Below are 17,930 nucleotides of genomic sequence, written 5' to 3'. Positions count from 1 at the left end.
TACAGTTACTTGTCTAGGTCAATGCCATATTGCTACCACTAGGATGTAATCTCTATAAGGGAAGGATATATTTCAGTTAAATCCTAGAATTCTTAGTACCAAGCCTGTACCTTGCATATGGCAGCAAATAATTTTTGGTTAGTTGAATAGAACTAGCACACGTGAACCAATTAGGGAGCAAATTAAGAAAGGAAATAATTGTGTGCTAAATCATGTGGCAGACTTAGCAAGGGAGATGGACTTGCTAAAGTAGGCAAGAAGACTGCATGGAGGAGGTAGCGCTTCTGTTGGGTTCCATGGGATGGGTAGGATTTGAATAGAAAGGGAGCAGATAAAAGGTAGGACTTTCCAAAGAAAGAGACGACCCTCCCTAGAGCGCAGAGGCAATATTGACCTGATCATTTTCTGTTTAATGTTCCTGATCTAGTATTGGCACCAAGTTGACTAGGATAGAGAATGTATTGGGGAGCAGCAATAAATACATTTGTCCCTGGAGGATGAAACCAGAGTACAGCGATGCTTTAGAATAGTTTCTCTTAAGTCTCTTAATTTTTTTTACTTGTTTGTATTTATTTAGTTGGTATTTAATTGCTAATATAGTTTCACAAAGATTATTCAGCAAGGAAATTCATTAAACCCTATTACAACAACCGCGCAAATTAATATTTCATTGTTCTTCCTTAGCAAAGCCTCCCTACCTTGCCTGTGCATGTTTTTGAACAATTACTGGGCAACCTACTTAGTAACCACCAATTAGAGTAAACTTTTAATTTCCCATTTAATCAGTCTTCCTTACACTTGCTATTTAATATCCATGAACCAGCCCCACTCTATGGCCTGATTCCCTGCAGTGTGTTAGGAAGATACATGCTACAGAGACCTGAACATTCACAATGTCTTTGCTCTTAAAGGATAGTAATAGGGGCCAGTTTTGTCCAATGTTTTGTTCAGTCCAAGAGTAAGAAGGAAAGACATTTTATACAGAGCCTGGGGGGAATTGTGTAAATTCACCTTTGAGCTTGGATTTCCCACTCTTCTCAGGATGAATTTTTGAGCAGGGTATATTCAGTTTGTCATGGGATAGCACAGTAAAAGAATCTGAGGGAGAAGTAAACAGTATGCTTTATGGGAAACTAAATATTTTGACAGATTGGTTGCAGTCAGTTGGTGTTCAAAGGATGGGGTTATACAGTAAGTCTTTATGGGAACAGTTGGTGCTGAGATCTTGCTTATTTCAGCCACAATATACAGGGGCATTCCTTCACAATCTTTCACCATCTAGCTCCCTGTTTACCTCTCTTAGTCCCCCTCAGACACTCAAAATTCTAGCCAGTTTTGACCACTTGGCATTCTTTGAAAAGGGTGGCATGGATATTGCTCACACTCATCCTCTTTGCCAAGAATGCCCTCCTCTCACGGGGGGGGGGGGTAGCATTGTGGTATACTAGAGAAAGCAGTGGCTCTTTAGTTACAGGTCTTAGATTCAAATCCCACCCCGATGTTTACTACCTGTATGACTTTGGACAAGTCATTCAACTTTCCTTGGCCTGTGTATACTCCTCTGTAAAATGAGAGAACTGAAGTAGATGAACTTTTTAGGTCCCTTCTAGATCAGCACATATGATCCTTTGATGATATCTCACCTACACTTAGAGCCTTAGAACATAGAACCAAAGAAGAAGGAGAATGAGGGAAAGAGCCTTAGAACATAGAATATTAAAACTGGATACGACTTTCAAGCAAAGATTATAAAAACTTGGGATGTAGGCTATTTAAAATAGTGACTGACACACAGCAGTATTTAATAAATGTTTTCAATTGAACTGAATCCAGGGGACCTCAGAATATAGAATATTAAAGCTGGAAGGGAGCATGGATCAGAGAATTTTAGAGCTGGAAGAGACCTTAGAAGAGAACTTAGAACCTAGAATTTTAGAATTGTGAAGGACCTTAGAACAAAGAGTGTTAGAACTAAAAGAGGTCCTAGAACACAGGACATTAGAACTGCAAGAGACTTTCAAACAGAACAGCAATGAGGGAAAGCATCTTAGGCCCACTTGAGCTAATGAGCTCTTTTTATAGGGGAAAAGGGGAAAGTAAATAAGGCCAGAGAAGACATATGACTTGGCCCAAGATGACATAGCTAGTTAGCAGCAGAGATGAGAACCCAGATCTCCAGAATCCCAAACATAGCATGCTGCCTCTAAGACCCATCTTCTCTCAGGAAGCCTTCCCTAATGTCTCCAGCTCAGTTCTCCTGTGCCTAATGTCCTCATTGTTCAATCATGTCCAACTCTTTGTGACTCTATTTGGGATTTTCTTGACAAAGATACTAAAGTGGTTTGCCATTTCCTTCTCCAGCTCATTTTACAGATGAGGATACTGAGGCAAACAGGATTAAGTGACTTGCCCAGATTCACACAGCTAGTAAGTGTCTGAGGCCAGATTTGAATTCAGGTCCCCCTGACTTAAGGCTGGGTGCTCTATCCACTGTGCCATCTAGCTGCCCAATGTCTTTTATAAGTAGACACTTACTTGATATCTCTCCTAATGGATTATCAGGTTTTTGAGGGAAAAGATCATTCCTTATTCATTTTTTGTTTCTTCCTTCAGTCCTTGACACATAGTGGAGCTTTAATAAATGATTGTTAAATTGAAATGAAGTGAAATATATGCCCATATATGGATGAATAGCAAAGCCTACCTTGGACTAATTGATGATTTGTCTTTGCTTCCTGCACTGTCTCTTTTTTCCAACTTGTTTGCTCCTCACCTATGTTTCCCATCACCCTTCCCTCCAGCTCAGGTCACAGTCTTATTTTGTCTTGCTCTCCTAAGGCTGCCAAATAATCCACATGAAAGTGTTATCTGATAACAGATAAAAGTGTAAGCATCATAGGATTGAAAGGTGGAAAGGACTTTAGAGGATCATCTAGCCCATTTTACAGATGAGAAAATTGAGTCCCAGATAGGGAAAGGGACTTAGCAAAAATAACAGGGAATAAACAGTAGAGCTGAGATTTAAACCCAAGTCTTCCGACTCTGAATTCAGGTCTTTTAAGTACCCCATATAATCTTGTCTCTTAGTCCCCATTGAAAGTTTGTGAATGCTCTCTCTCCTCATCACTGTTTCAGTTTCCTCAGCTTCCTGAAAGTCCCAGCTAAAATCCCACCTTCTACAGGAAGATTCCTCCAATCTCTCATAATTTTAGTGTCTTCTCTCTGGTGATCATTTCCTCTGTATCCCATATATAGCCTGTTGACACATAGATGTTTGCCTGTTGTCTCTTTCATTAGATTTCGAGCTCCCTGGAGGCAAGGACTGACCATCTTTTGCCTTTGTACAATATAGAACACTTAGCATTGTGCCTGACACACAGTTAGCATTTTATAAACATTTGTTGATTGACTGAATTTCTGTAAAGATTGTTTGAAAACTGAGACATTAAGAAAAATGATTTAAAATAAAGAAAGAAAACAAAGGTAGATGGTGCTAACAGCTCTCTTATGTTTGTTCTTTAGTTTAAATAGTTATATATATATATAACAAACTTAAGAAAGTTAGCACAATATCCACTAACCTAGAAGCTACGTAAATTTAAATGAATTTGTTTAAGCTTTCAGCTTTAAAAATAAAGGTTGTTTGTTTACAGGGGAAAAGTACATGAATATCCATCAGATCATAGTGCAAAGTGAGAGACCTGAGGGGCTTTTGGAAAAGGAAGACTGTAGCCTGAAAAGCCAGTTGCTTCCAGGGCTCTGTTTATCTCAGACTCTCCTGGGGCACAGAGAGGCAGCATGTCCAGGTGGATAGGCTACTAATATGGGAACAGGCAGCAGACTCAGGTTCAGGACCATGCTCAAACACCTTAAAACTGACATTTACTAGTTATATAACCATGAGCAAGTCACAAAAGTTGCTTTTATAGAGAGGGTTAAGTGGTTAAAACTGTCTATGAACCAAGTGCAAATTGGTAATAACTAAAGGGCTCTCCAACTAATACCATTCATGACTTTTAGTCTGTTGACTTGATGACATCTAATTGGATTGCACCAAGGAATTGTTTTGTAGTTTTCCAGGTCATTGGAAATATTGCTGTTTGGGAAGTTATTACATGCTTGACCTCTGGATAAATTAACTAAGCCGAGATGAAAAGCAAGAAAGTAGCCATTGTTTTTATAAACATATATGTATACATGTGAATATGTGTGATAGTTATATACACATATTATGCTCACACATAATGTGCACACATGCATGTATGTATATTACTTGTGTATAATAAACATACGTATACATTGTATATGTACTCATGCATAATATATAGATACATGTCATACATACATTCATGCACTTACATTTAATATCCATGTGTATATACTCATGTATAACATGGATATGCATGCATGTGCACATGTATTCATATATAACATGCTTGTGTGTATATTCATGTATAACATAAATTTGTATTGCATATGTACTCATGCATAATATACCGGTGTATGTGTACACATGATATATAGTGTACATATGTATATACATATATACACACATGCATGCATATTATACTCAGGCGTGACATACATTCTTGTGTGTACTCATATGTAATATGCATATGCATTTACTGATTATCTATACTCTTATATTATGCATGTGAGTGCACATATGCATTGTACTCATATGATATGTATATATGTGTGTATGTGATCTGTATAGTATACACATATATGCATGTGCATATGTTCATACAATGCACATATATGCACATATGATATATTCAGATATAATATATGCATCTGTGCATTTGTGTATAGGTACTCATCTATTAAATGTGTATTCATGCATGTGTATGTATTAAACACACATGCATACATGTGTGTATATATTCATATCTGCATGTGTATATGTTCTCACACAATAATATATAAATCTATACATTTATATATGTACTCATGTATAATCTGCTAATGCATGTATGTATGTGTACTCACATATAACATACATTTGTGTGTATGAATATATATTTTCATATATAATATACTATATATGTGTACATACATACATACATACATACATACATACATACTTAAGCCTATCTATATATAGTTTCCCCTGTGTACAGGAATATCTAACAGCAATTTCTAGATTCCTTCTTTCCTTTTAAGGAAGTTGCAATCACATGGTGACATGTTTTTCAGCTTTGTAATTGCTTCCTCAGTTGGCTGGAAAATCATTCTCCCAGGCTCAGTTAATTTGTTAGGTAATTTGCTTAACACCCTAGGATGCAAATCATCTAGATTGTCTTATCAGTGTATACAAGTTTTCTGAGAGTTCTTTACCTGATCTTTATCAGTATCTATTTTTAAAGTGGGCTTCATTAACTTCTAGTTCTCATTACTTCTTTCCTCCATTAAAGTGATGCAGTCTCCCAGTCATTTTAAGCTTTGTCTAAACGGAGTTTAAGACTCATTCATTTAGACAAGATTCACTGGTCAGTTCAGCTAACAAACAAAACAAAACAAAACAAAACAAAAAACACAACTGGCCAATTCTCTCAAGACTCTATTCTGCATCTTCCTCTTACATATTGTAGAAGAAATAGACCCAGTGCAGATGGAGAGTCTCGGGTTTTTTTCCATTCCTATTACTTATTAAATAGCTATATGACCTTCTATAAAATGATTTTCATTGCTAAACCTCAGTTTGTTCAGCTATTAAATGGAAAGGTCATGGTTCTCAAACATTTTTTATCCCAGGACTCCTTTACACTCTTAATAATTGAGGACCACTTGCTCCAAGAGGTTTTGTTTATATGAGTTATGCTAGCGGTATATGTCCCCTTTTAGGGATCTGAGGACCACACTCAGAAAACTGGAGCTGTCAGATCTAAGGGCAGCTAGGTGACTCAGTGGATAGGGCACCTGTCCTGGAGTCAGGAAGATCTGAGTTCAAATCCAACTCTTACTAGCAGCTGTGTGACCCTGGTCAAGTCACTTAACCCTGTTTGCCTCAGTTTCATTATCTGTAAAAAGAGCTGGAGAAGGAATGGCAAACCACTCCCGTATCTTTGCCAAGAAAACCTCAAATGAGGTTGAGCACAACTAAAAATGACCCAACAACAAATACTATCTAGTCCAGAGGTATTAATCTCATGGAACAAAGCTAGCCTGAAAGAGATTAAAATGTAATTAAGAAATATTTAATAAAATAAATAAAAATACACCATAGATAATGTTAATTTGTGATTTTCTAAGTCAGTATGAGGCTTGCAAGGATCCATTTCTCTTTGAGTTTGCTACCACTGCTCCAACTGAACACTTACCTAGAAAAGAATGTCTTCGATATGCCCTCTAGAAAGTGATCACTTAATGACTTCAGGTGGAGGACCATCTGGAGCAGCTCAATCCACTTTTGTAGAACTCTGTTAGCTTTAAAGCCTGACTTGGAATATTTGCCCCTTTCACCTATTAGTCCTAATTCTTAATACATGCATTGTAAATTCATATTATTCTAAGTTTTCCTGAGTCCTCAATGAAGCAACGCAATCTTTTTATTCCTTCTGAAGAGATTCCTTATCTTATCCCATGCAGAAGCTATTCCAAATTGTCTCTTCTCTCCTCAAGCCTACCCTGCTTCTCCTACCTTCCCACCACTCAGCTGAAGTCCTTGCACCATTTACTGTGAGCTCTCTTCTCTCCTCTTCCTCTCAAACCTCATATCATCCCCCACTCTCTAGGGGATAGATGTTGTACATATAGGCACAGATTATACATAGATATAGACACTTACATGTATATATATATATATATATATATGTATATATATATATATATAATTATATATGTATATTATATATGTGTGTGTGTATTCATTCACACACATATATATATATGTATATATATATATGTATATTATATATGTGTGTGTGTATTCATTCACACACATATACATATGTGTGTGTTTGTATATATAGCATACATATATATTCATACACATACATACATTATAACCCCTCTAATCCCAGATAATGAGGTAGGTAGCCCTTTTCCTTGCTAAGACCAGCCTCTTTTCATGTGCTCTTGATCCCTTTCACTCCCATCTTCTCTAATAAATTTCCATTTCAGTCATCCCCTCTAATCTTCAACTTTTCCCTATTACTGTTTGCTTCTCTACTTCCTGCAGACATCCCCTAGTCTCCTCTAGCCTGAAGAAACCTGCACTAGAGGCTACTATTCCCTCAAGCTATCATATTCTATCTCTCTTTGCTTTCTTAAGCAAACTCTTAAAAGAAAACAAAAACAAAAGACTCCCCCAGGCCTGATGGCTGCGCTTCTGCTCCTCTAGCTCACTCCTGGGCCCTCTATAAAACTTGTCTTCCTCCTTCATCTCTAAACTAACACTGTTCTCTCCAAAGTTACATTCTCTAAATTGACAAATCTAACAGTCTTTTCTCCATCTCCACCCTTCTGGACTTCTCCACTGTATTTGACTCTGTTGACCACCCTCTTCTCTTGGATACTTTTTTGGGTTTTTGGTTTTCTGTTCTGGGTATCCATGATGCTCTTCTTTCCTGGTTTTCCTCTTACCTCTCTGACCTCCCTTTATCAATGTTATTTGCTGGCTCATTATCCAATTTTATGTCTCCAAAATACAAGTGTCACCCAAAGTTCTGCCCTGGACCTTCTTCGTTTCTCTCTTCACTCTTGATGACTTCATCTCTTCCCATAGATTTGACTTTTTCTCTTCAGATAACTGAGTGATCTACATATCCAATCTCAACCTCTCCCCAGAGCTTTAATCTTTAGTCACCACTAAACTGCCTATTGGACATTTTGAACCAGATGTCCTAGAGACATCTGAAACTTAGTAGGTCTAAAATAGTACTCTCTATCTTCCCCTCACAACCTCCCTACTCTTCTAAACTACCCTGTTTATGCAGAAGACACCACCTTTCTTCCAGTCTCTTACATTTATAACTTCAGTATTATTCTGTTGAAAGGAAAATTCTTCATTTGGGCTTTCATCCTGATTAGTGAGGCAAAATTCAAGACAAAAAGAATTTAAAAAGAGTTTATTATAAATATGTTAAGGTAATAGCATGATTGATGAGCTGATCACTGAAAATCAGAGATGGCTTCAAGGTGGGAGCCAGCTTTTATAAGTAACTTTAAGTCAATTCAGATAGATCAATATCATAAAGAGAGGTAAAGCCCTTGGTAGCAAGAACATGACAATTTGCAAGTAAAAGTACTAAGGTCACAAGTAGGGGGTGACTTGGCTACCTGACAAATATGGAAGGACTAGGTTACCCCTCCCCCAACACTGATTAATAAATAGGGCTGGGAACAATAGGTCAACATAACTTTCAATAATCCTTACCCCCACTTTCCTTTATCCCAGAGTAACTGCCAAACATTGCCTTTCCTTCCTCCCCAGTATTTCTTGCTGTCTGATGCTTTCTGTCCTTTCACACAGCTGCCACTTTGGTGCAAACCTTCATCATCCCCTGCTTAAACTATTGCAATGACTTCCTAACTGGTCCCTCTGTTTCAAGATTCTCCCCACTATAATCTTTACATCACACAGTTGCCAAAGGAATTTCCCTAAGCAAAAATCTGTCCATACCACTCCACTTCTAAATAAATCTAAATAGTTCCCTAGTACATCTAAGATCAAACTCTTCCTTTTGACTTTAAAACCTGACACCACCAATGTTTCCACTCTCATCATACATTTCTTTCCTTTCCACACTCTATAGTCCAGCCAAAGTGCCTTCCCCATGTTACATAGACACACACACACACACACACACACACACGTCATCTCCACAATAGAATGATGTAAGCTCTTTGGGCATTGATATTATTTGATTTAAAAAAAAAAGATTTTTTAAAAACAGATTTTCACATATAGCTCCTAGCACAGGCACATAGTAGATATTTAATCAATTAGTCAACAGACATGTATTAAGCACATCCTTCTTCTGGATGCTTTCCTGGTTAGTGATTTTTGTCTGTTTTGTTTTTCCTAAAATGTGGCACCCAGAACTGAACTCATTATCCCAATGTGTTCCAACCAAGAATGAGTGCATCGGGCCCTTCTGGGCAAGATGCTGTTCTTGACACATCCTAAAACTGCCCAAGCTGTCCCACTGTTGGCTCCATTCAACCTCAAAGTTTACCCAAACACCTGGACCTTTTTTTCAGACAAGCTCCTCTCTAACTGCGCCTCCCCATCTTATACTTATCAAGATTTTTTTTCCTTCAACGCCAATGTGAGACTGCATTTGTTGCTGTTGTTGTTGTCTAAAAACAATAATAGCCACAACAAAAAAACAATAACAAGACTAAAGACTACATTTCATCCCTGTTGAACTTATGTTAACAATTTGGCCCAATGATCTCATCTTCAAGACCTTTTTACTTCCCAAATGTGTCATCCATTGCATTAGCTATCCTGCCACACTCCAGCTTTGTACGATCTTTTAAAAAAAATGGTAAGCATTTCATCTACTCCTGTATCCAAGTCATTGATAAAAGTGGAAAACAGCACAGTGTCATGTAAATCCCTGAGGCCTTCCAATGGAGATCTCTTTCCAAGCTGTTAACATCTTTGTTTGGACTATATCATCTCTAAAGCCTTCTTAAAAATAATAAATATTTCAAAAGTCTGTAGTAGGTGAATTAAATGGTTGAACTTTTCCTCCTTTCTTTGTCAATTCCTTGATTATCCTTCCAATTCTAAATGTATGAATTGTGTAGCTCTTTCACCAAGCCCAGGATCTTGCCCATAGTCATTACTTAATAATTCATTTGAATTGCTAAGGTATTTGATCCATTTGGTCAGAACATTTGGTTACTTCTGTACTATGGGAATACTTTCTCAGTCAACTTTTACATTTTGAGTCCCTCTTCATATTTTCTCTAGGACTTTTTGATTTAACTTACCTATTTCCTCACCCTCTTTCCTCCAGACTGTTCTGTCTCTGGCAGCCATATTTTTTCTTGCATGCCTTTATAATATTCTTGTTTCATACCAAGGTATGAGTTGTCTCCCAGACATCCATTTACTCTCTTTAACTCCCACTCAAATCAGGATAAGTTTATTTATGTTGGCCAAGGAGATCAATTTGTCTACCTGAAGGTATCTATGGACAAACTCGTTGACTCATGCTTTCCATGGCGGCTCATCAGCCCCACACATGTTCCACGTGTCACCGACCACCCAGCTACTTGGACCAGAACCAAAGTGGAGGGTCAGGCGGTGCTGCCAAACATTTGTCTGCTCTAAGCCTCCCAGGATGCATGGAGACACACAAGATTTGAGTCTTAGCCCGGGTGTTGTTTTGGATACTGTCTTCAGAGGACAGTTGTAGAGAGAAAGCTGTTTAAGAATAGATCCCAACATCTATTCTTTTCTTTGGATCAGGTTAGCAGGAGGCTCACGGTAACAAACAGCTAAACTGCTCTTCGAGTAGAGCTGAGCAGGAGTGAATTACAGAACTGTCCAGTTGAAACAAGCCACATTAAATGGAAGTACAGTATGATGGAAGGAATTATAGGAGCATAAATTTGGATTTAGAGTTGAAAGGTCATTGAGTCCAGTTCCTTTCTTTTATAGAAGAAGAAACTGAGACCCAGGTTAGAAACCTAAACCATAGGTTAAATAAGAGACACTTTAATATAATAGAAAAGATCTTAGACTAAGAATTGAGGACTGTAGTGTATATACTAATTGCTAATATGTATATAATGTACTATGCAATCTTCAACAAGTCACTTGACTCTTCAGGGCCCAAGGTTCTTCCTCTCTAAAATGAGGGAAATGAACAAGGAAGAATGAATGACAGAGCACAGGATTTGGAGTCAGAGAACTTCAGTTCATATCTTGGCTCTAAGAAGCCTTGGGCAAATCATTCAATCTCTCTTGGCCCAAGTTTCCTCACTTATAAGATAAGGTGACTAGACTAGATAAAAGTCTTTTCCAATCCTAAAATCTCTGATTCTGTTATCCCATGACGTCCTGAGGCAACCAAAAGCAATGTCCTCTTATGGACAGTGCTAATTGATAGAAAGTTTTGTCTTGTTTAGTTGTTTTTCTTCACTAGGAGCTGAAATATGCTTTCTTATCATTTCTGTCCACCTTTACTTGTCCTGCCCAACAGGGTAAAGTCTTTCCTCAGCATAGAATTCATTTCCCATATGCCCTACCATGCTCCTTTGTCCAGTCCTGCTCATGGAACTTGGAGTAAGCCCTTAGATATCTAGGAAGAACTGTTTTGCATTAGTCACGAGGCATATCTATATTTCTCTTTTTCAGTGAGATTTTTTTTTTAATTTTTGTTTGAGGGTTTATTTGTTTGTTTGTTTCAGTCCAGACCTGTGATTTTGCTGGTTTAGATCAGAGTGATCAAACCCAAACCCTGCAGGCTGAAAACCACAGATTAACACTATCTGTGTTCTATTATTCCCCTCAACCTGGTTTAGCCTATCTACCCAGTACTCAGGTGTGGCCACTGTGGCTGTTCATGCTACAACTTCTTGGAGCCACAGGTGAGAGTTGGGTGAAAAATGGACACCAAAGGTGAATAAGCAGCCTTGAAGAGGGCTTGGCAAGCCCTCATACCAGAGGGCTGGTTTTCCCTGAACATCCCCCTCAAACCCATTGGTGAGTTAGGGAGATGTCTACTCCAATCATGTGAAGATTTCCCCTGATGAAATAGGTGGATGAGAAGAATTTGTTCCAATGGCCATGAAGGTGGCTGAAGCAGGCACCATGAAGCACTTAGAGCTGGGTCAGACATCAGAGGTGCCAAGGTCATCCACTGTATCCACCAGTCATCTTGACATTTGTCTTAACATTTGATTTCAATGACTCTGAAGAGGGAGTAAGACTGATGACTTTGCTAAATTCTCCCTCACTTAAATCCAGTTCATGTTCAAGTCAAGACATCACCCTGTGATGTCATTGGTCCTCTTCAAAAATGAAGGATGAACAACAACAATGTTCTATTGTATTTTATTTATTTTGTTAAATATTTCACAATTACATTTTAATCTTGTTCCTCAGCACATATGAAACTTCTTCTATCAATACAGTTCAATAACTCATCTGTACTTATTGACCCAGACCATTTCCAGAAATACCTGAGAAGTTAAGCGACTTGCCCGGGGTCACATAGTTAATGTGTTTCAGAGACAGGATTTGAACTCGTACCTTCTTTATTCTCAGGCCAACCCTCTGTTCACTGTTCTAGGCTGCAGTATTCTTGATTATTTACAGTTGCATGATGATAATGGTGATGGTGATGGTAGTGATTGATGAAGGTGATGGTGATGATGGTAATGATGGCCATTTGTGCTTCAAGGTTTACAAGCACTTTACAAATTTTATTCTTATAATAATTCTGTGAAATAGGTGCTATTATTACCCTCAGTTTGCAGGTGAAGAGGCAGAGGCAGACTGAGGTTAAGTGATTTGCTTAGGGGCAAACCACTAGTAAATGTCTAAGGCCAGATTTGGACTCAGGTCTTCCTGACTCCAGGCCTAGCAACACCTAGCTAACTGATTGCAAATCACTTTTCATATATGGTCTCATTTACATCTCATAATGACCCCATGAGGTAGGCACTTCAAGTTTATTTGTCTCCACTTTTCAGAGAAGGAAATTGAGGCATAGAGAGGTTAAGTGATTTGCGCAGTCATTTGGCTACAAAGTGTCCGAGGCAGGATTCAAATGGAACAATTCCCAAACCCAGATGTTTCACTCTTCATACTACACTACACACTTTCTTACATATAATATGGATTAGTTTAACTGCATTGTAGAATATGAATATTATCTAGGCTTGGCATCTTCCTGCTTTTAAAGTATATTGTAGTTATAGTTAATAATTATAGTTATGGTAACTACATAATATTGTTAATTATAGCAATTAACTAGTAATGTGAACTAGACCACCACAGCCAGAGGCAGAAGCAACTTTTTCAATACAGGGGATGAATTCAGGACTTGAATGGTTATCTCTTCAATAGCCACTGGACAATATTATTCTAGCTAGCGCCTGTATTAAGCATTCTCCTCCCAATCACCGTATAGCTATTTTGTGTGTATCCTATATTTAATTATCTCTGAACATCACCTATGAAAGTGCAAGCACCTTGAAAGCAGGAATTGTCTATCTCTTTTACTTGTACTTTTATCACCACTGTACATCACAGGTGCTTAATAAATGCTTATGGATTGACCAGTAGAAGCAGGATCCCTTGAGGTAGAATTCTTTCACAAAATTGGAGATGAAATGAAATATTCTCCAACATTTTTCTAATGGAGTGTACAAACATCATCCCTTTTACAGGAATACTTTCTGTTATTATCTCACCATTCCCAAAGAGTCATCAGCCTGATACAGCTGGGTCAACCCTTAGCAGATAGAACATTATGTCTTAAGTTTACAGGATATAATTTGTGGTTAGCCTTTGTCCCACTGGAGCACGGCTTCTTTAATCTGTTCAAAATAGTTTGAATTCCTCCTCATTCTTAGCTTTTTTCCCAAGGCTCCTCTCCTGCATCCTAACCTTCCCTTCACCTGGTCATTTTGCACAGTTCTGATTGCAAATGACTTACCATGACTCAACAGAAAGATTTGCCATCAAAGGAGCTGGTTTTAAATCCTGGTTCTGACAATCACTACTTCTGAGACCCTTTGTAAGTCAATTCAACCTCAATGGACCTCAATTTCTTCTCCAAAATAAAGGAAGTCATACTGGATAACCTCTAAGGTCTGAATCTAGGGCAGTTAGGTGGTGCATTGGAATCAGGAAAATCTGAATTCAAATCCAGCTGGGTCACTCAATTAACCTTTTTCTGCCTCAGTTTCCTCAACTACAAAATGGAAATTATAATAGCATCTATGTCCTAGATAATATTTGTAAAGCACTTAGCACAGTTCCTGGTACATAGTAGGAACATAATAAATGTTTATTCCCTTTCCTCCTCCTTCCCTCTCAACTTAGGGTCCATGAACTTTCTAAAAATATTTTTGATAATTGTATTTCAATATAATAATTGTTAATCAGTTATTTTCAGTCATGTCCAATTCTTTGTCACCTTATTTGGGGTTTTCTTGGCTGGATGGTTTGCCATTTCCTTTGCCAGCTCATTTTACAGATGAGGAAACTGAGACAGACAAGGTTAAGTGACTTACCTGGGGTCACATAGTTTATAAGTGTCTGAGGCCATATTTGAATTCAGGAAGATGAATCTTCCTGATTTCAGGCCTGGCTCTATCTACTGCCCCAATATAATAACAAAATCCTATATATTTTAATTTATGTATTTAAAAACATTATTCTGAGAAGAGATCCATAGGCTTGAGGCCTAGTCATTCCAGAAGGGTCCATAACACAAACATATTAGGAATCCTTGCTCTAAATCTATAATCTTGATCTCTGGAAAGTTGCCACATTCCTTAAGCTCAAGTCACAGACTTTAGATCTGGAAATATCCTTAGATATTATTTGTCTAGTCCCATCATTTTATTATATGAGTTAAAATGAATTTTCCAGGTAATAAGTGAAAAATCTAGTATTCTTACTTTGTTCTCGAGCCTCCAAATGCAATGATCTTTTCAAAAGCTGGCTAGGGAATGAGAGAATAGCCCTAATGATTTCCCCAAAGCCAACAGAAGTGTCTTAAGACTTTGCATCCCTTGGACCAGAGGGATTTTCTGCCCAGCAGGATCTCACTCTCTGCATCCATCCAATTAATTTAAGCCAATGACCACCGTGACCCCTGGGGGTCTTTCCTTTGCTCTAGACCTGGCTTTATAGCTTATTCAGTACCTGCTGGATGTGTCCACACTTGTCTCAGGTGATGGCTCTCGGTATACAGAGTGTGCTCTTAATTTCTCCCTTATCCTTTGGAGAATTATCTAGGGTAAATCTTGTTTTCAAGTTTATTAACCCCACAGTTCCATTTAATCACCCGCTTTGTTGACATCTCTCTCTTGTTACAATAAACACTCTCTCTAGACCTCTAACTATTCCCTCTAAGCTTTATCATCCCTGGCAGAGAAGCTTTTTGAGACAGCACTTAGCCACTGCCCCTACCCCAGGGAAATTTCCAAATGGTATCTACATTAAGTTGATGCTTGAAGAAGTTGGATGGGTAAGTTGTCTATTTCCTGCATATACTGAGATACAAGTCAAGGGTTAAACAAAGATGAGAGATGGGGGTGGGGGAAGTTGGAAGAGGAAGGGAATGACAGTTAAGTATGTTCTGGGTCATGGTACTGGTGAGCTTTAAATTCAGCTTTGTCCCTGAAGAGACCTGCCTTTTTGGAGTCATGAAACCTTATTTGTTTATTTTAATTTTATTTTTTTTTTTAGCAATCACTGAAAACCACCCCATTTTGTAAGGAAAGGGAAGAAGGAAGAAAATAAGAATGTGTTAAGTACCTACTGTAGGTCAGGCTCTGTGCTAAGTACTTTACAGATATGATTTCATTTGATCCTTCCAACAATCCTGGGACAAAGGTGTTATTATTATCCCAATTTTACAGGTGAGGAAATGGAAGCAGACAGAAATAAATGACTTTCCCAGCATCTCACACTTGGTTAGTGGACAAGACCATATTTGAACTCAGGTCTTCCTGACTCCATGCCCAGTATCCACTGTGCCATCTAGCTGCCACACAGGGCAGTTCTTCCCTTCTTTCTGCTTGTTTTGGAAACCCTAGTCCTCCTCAAGGTCCCAAGGTCCACTTCAAAGGCCACTTCCTCCATGAAGCCATCTCTGACTACTTTAGCCCTCAATTCTTTCTCTTCCCAGTACCCTTTGGTGAACTAACCTATCCTACTTTATACAGAGACTTCCCACCTGTATGCCTTGCCTCCCCAACTACATTATAAGCTTCTCTAGAGCAAAGACCACTTATTTTGCCTCAGTGTTAGCAAACATGCAAGTAATACATGTTAATTAAATAAAACAAAATTTGAAGAACTATTAAGGCAGAGGTTCTTCATCTGGGATCCATGAACTTTTATAAATGTATTTTGATAATTGCATTTCAACATAATTGATTTCCTTTGTAATTCATGTGCATTATTTTATGCATTTAAAAACATTCTGAAAAGGAACCCAGGCTTCACCAGACATCCAAAGGGGTTCATTACCCCCCAAAAGGCTAAAAGAACCCCTGTTTTAAGATTGTGCCACCACTTCTGAAGTTCCTAGAGCCCCGAGGGTCATATCCCTAGATCAACTTGGGGCATTTTAATGCTAGGGGCACAGAGACTCCATTTTAATGACTTAAGAAAGGAGAATTCTCCCTTATCAAACAGCCCCTGATCTAAATGTCACAATGTAAGTGATTAGGAAAAATTCTGTGACAAAACACAAGAACATAGCTAAAAAGAGATGTTAAAAGAATCATTAGGGATTGTGTGGCTCACAAAATGCGTCCTTCACTCACTGACAGGCAGGATCCCATGTTCACTCCTGAAGTAAGCACATATCCGTCTGAAATTAAGATTGGTGAGTCAAGAATGGCAAAGTCTTGTCTGAACAAGGTAATGAGGGAGGAGCTTTTCATGGAGCTATTTCATAGTCTCAGTGGAAAAACGCCATCATAAAGGGAAACAAATTCATCCATCAGTTTAGCCAATCATCAGTTTTTGCTTCTTTCATTCGTTCATATATTCATTCATTCAATAAGTATTTATTAAGTGGGTTAGTAGGTGCTAGGCATTGGACATTCAAATACAGGAACAAAAACTCTCTCTGGCTTTAAGTAGCTTTTATTCTATGGAGATAAACAACAGATACTAGATAAACAACAGATACATAGATAAGCAGAGGCAAAATGTATCCCAAGAGTAATGCCTCCTCTTTCTGCCTTTGAACTTGGGCCTTTGACTCTACCCTCATCAGACCCAGACCTTGAGCCTAACCTGGTGTCCCCTAGGGTTACAAAAACAAATACAAAGTAATTTCCAGGGAGGGCAGCGAGAACTGGGGAGGGGGACAGAGATCAGGAAAGGAACAAAAACAGTCCTGTTATTATCCAAGGCTAGAAATATTCAATGAACTCCTCCCCAGCCCAATGTCTTACTAGGCATCTCTGTAAAAGGAAAAATGAAATGGTTGTTGCATTAGGGACCTACAGAAAGCTTTCTTGGAAAAATTGTGTCATTGATTTGATAGAGTGAGGGTGGAGGAGGGGGAGGGGCATCTTTCAGATGTTAAAGTGAAGCATCTGGTAGAGTATAAGGAAGTTTGCACAGTGGAAAGGCCCTGGATTTAGAATCATGGGATCAGGTTCAAACTTTGACTGTTATTTACTATCTATGTTACTTTAGCTGAGTCAAGTCTAGCCAACAAGTGTTTATTTAGCCACCAGCTATTTGCCAGATACTATGCTAAGCACTGGGGATACAATCTGAGGCAAAAAAAAAAGTCATCAGCCTCAAGGGGCTCACAGACTGATGAGCTGCCTTTCCCTCATCCTCAATTTCCTTTTCTGCAAAATAAAAGAAATTAGATGATTTAATAAGGTCCCTTCCAGTTCAAATATAGAGGATTTAAAAAAAAACAACTCATTTGTATTGATATCTTTTTTTATATATCACATTCATTTTGAAATAAGTTCCTCCCTAACCCCAAGCCTCTGCTTATCTCCATTTCCCAGGGGGACTTATTCATGCTGAGGCAGCATCAATCCCCAGCTGTGAGGAGGCAGCAGATCTACTGATTATCATTATTTTATTAATTCACTCTGCAATTTCTCCTGCCCACTCAGAGTTTGTTCTAAAGAGGAGAAGGAACTCTATTTTCTCACCTCTTCTCCAAGGCAGAGCTGGAGAATTATAGTTACAAAGAAGTCACTTTCTTTTATTGTTATTGTTACTGCTATTGTTTTCATTTACT

Source organism: Phascolarctos cinereus, unplaced genomic scaffold (assembly GCF_003287225.1).
Source record: "Phascolarctos cinereus isolate Bilbo 61053 unplaced genomic scaffold, phaCin_HiC Scaffold_726;HRSCAF=1367, whole genome shotgun sequence".
NCBI classification, from domain to species: domain Eukaryota; kingdom Metazoa; phylum Chordata; class Mammalia; order Diprotodontia; family Phascolarctidae; genus Phascolarctos; species Phascolarctos cinereus.
The sequence above is the reverse complement of the archived record's forward strand: the minus strand, read 5'-3'. Positions refer to the sequence as shown.